Below are 2,440 nucleotides of genomic sequence, written 5' to 3'. Positions count from 1 at the left end.
TCTCTCTCTCTCTCTCCCTCTCCCTCTCCTTCTCTGGGTTTGTGTGTTTGGGGGTGGGGGTGTGTCTGTGTGTCTCCTTCCCTTTTTCTCTCTTTCCCCGTCCCCCTCTGTTTCTCTTTCAGCCTCCCTTTCTCTGTCTGCCTCTCATCTCTCCGATCCCTCTCTCTCCCTCCCTATCCCTCTCTTCCCTCGCTTCCCCACCCTCTCTCTATTCCTCTTTCCCTCCCTCTCACCCTCCCTCCCTTATCCTCACGCAGCTGGTCTCAGAACGAGCACCTTGGAGCAATTCGTTGATGAATCTTTAATGACAAAGGGAGGCGAAAGTGTTAGTACAAGAAGGATCTTGTCTTAGAATAATACCCTGCTTCACCAGAGGACGGGAAGACAAAGAATTCCTATCTCACTCGCAGGTGCAGACTTTGACCTCCAACGTGTAGGTCAAGGTTGGAATCAACGAACTGATTGGAGCGCGCCAAATTTAAGCCCTAATTGTTTTCTTACTTCTTACCTTTTGTTGTCTCTGCCTGTTTGTCCTACTCTTTCCATGCAATGAATGGCCTGTGGGGGGTTGGCGGGTGCTCTGGTATGGTTTGCTTCTTCTTTCCTACCAAACATCTATCATCTTTATCTCCCCCTTCTGTTTCGTGATTGTTAGTTGCAAGTGCCGTAAAACACTTACTAAAACACTTACTTTTGCAATTTGATTAAAGCAGATAAATTAAACAATCGTGTGCGAAGCGTGGATGTTTGAAGGACGCCATTGGTAGCTTCCTGTCTGTTTATATCTGCCTTACTGTTTCTGTATACTAAAAAGGCGTTGTTTGTCGATGTCCTAGTCTTTGCTCGTCTTTGCTCGTCTTTGCTTGTTTTGATTGTCTTTGCTTGTCTTGCTTACCTTTCCTTGTCTTTGCTTGTTTTGCTGGTTTTGTTTGTTTTTGCTTGTCTTTGCTTGTCTTTGCTTGTCTTTGCTTGTTTTGCTTGTTTTGTTTTTCTTTACTTGTCTTTGCTTATCTTTCCTTGTCTTAACGAAGAACTCACAATCAACGGAGTCACAGCAGCGACCAGCTTGCGTAGTTCATAGACATTGTCACCTCATAGATGTAACACCCTTTTCAGTATGGAAAAGTTATTTAAGAGGAGTTACATCTGAATTTAACGTCTGAAAAAAGGACCCAGTCAAATAGGAGAAGAGCCTTAATTCCACCCCCGCCCCCTCAGCCCTACTGTACAATGAAATTACTGTAAATGAATAAATTAATCAGAAAATAACAAACAAACAAACAAACATTTAAATAAATAAATAAATAAATACATTTAAAAAACAATAAACAAATACATAAATACATAAATACATAAATAAATACAAACAAATAAACTATTTTCATAACCACATATTGCAATGTAGTTTTTTCGGAGAGAGAGAGGGTTCCTGATTAAATCACACCAATCATATGCGTTATGTAAAGGTGAGCATAACACTTTTAAATCGTCATTTACACTTACAGCAACAAAGTACCTCACAGACGCGGATGGCATTTGATGCTCCACATAATTTGTTGACGTTCCTATCTTCCTCTTTTTCTGTTATCCGCTATAATATAATATGCATTCTTTTTATGCATATTATATAATTATATATATCTACACTAGAGACGAAAATGATTCTGCCTATTATGGTTCTGCTATTGATGCAAAAAGATAACAACCATGTCGCTAATAGACCATCGACAAGAACAAAGAGCGAGACTCTTAAAAAGAGCACTAGGTCGTATGGACTTAAGGAGCCTGTGCATGGCACCTCTTGAACAATGACGTGTCTCTGGTGACGTCATAGCCTCCTTTGGCGGGAACACTGTCAGTGCCTGTGCCTGTGCAGTGTGCAGTGATGGATAATTTCTGTTTTGTGCAGTTCTCACGACCTGTCGTTTTGACCTGTGATCTGTTGACCAGTGTCTTTGTTTAAACTACTATCTCTCTCTAGCTCTCTCTTTCTCTCTGTCTATCCCTCTTTCTCTCTCTCTCTATCTCTGTCTGTCTGTCTGTCTGTCTGTCTTTCTCTCTCTCTCTCTCTCTCTTTCTCTGTTCTCTCTCTTTCTCTATTTCTCTCTGTCACTCACTCAGAGTCTATCTCTCAATGCCCCCCCTCTCTCTCTCTCTCACTCTATCTCTGTCTCTCTCTCTTTCTCTCTCTTTCTCTCTCTTTCTCTTTCTCTCTTTCTCCCTCTTTCTCTCTCTCTCTCTCTCTCTCTCTCTCTCTCTCTCTCTCTTTCTCTCTTTCTCTCTCCATTGATCTGTTGACCATTGTCTTTGTGTAAGCCCAAGGACGTGTAATAGAACCACAAATTACACATACGTATATTTACATAACCACATGCAAAGGAACTGCTCATTTTCTTTATCTCTCTCTCTCTCTCTCTCTCTCTCTCTCTCTCTCTCTTCC

General features: G+C 41.4%; 1 protein-coding gene across 1 annotated transcript in view; it reads left to right on the top strand.

Moving 5' to 3' along the window:
• Positions 1-2,440, top strand: part of LOC101847221 — a 48,854-nt gene that overhangs the window by 12,071 nt on the left and 34,343 nt on the right. The gene's annotated exons all lie outside the window — the stretch shown is intronic.

The sequence above is a fragment of the Aplysia californica genome, unplaced genomic scaffold (genome assembly GCF_000002075.1).
Source record: "Aplysia californica isolate F4 #8 unplaced genomic scaffold, AplCal3.0 scaffold00715, whole genome shotgun sequence".
NCBI classification, from domain to species: domain Eukaryota; kingdom Metazoa; phylum Mollusca; class Gastropoda; order Aplysiida; family Aplysiidae; genus Aplysia; species Aplysia californica.
This window is presented reverse-complemented; position numbering and strand designations above follow the sequence as displayed.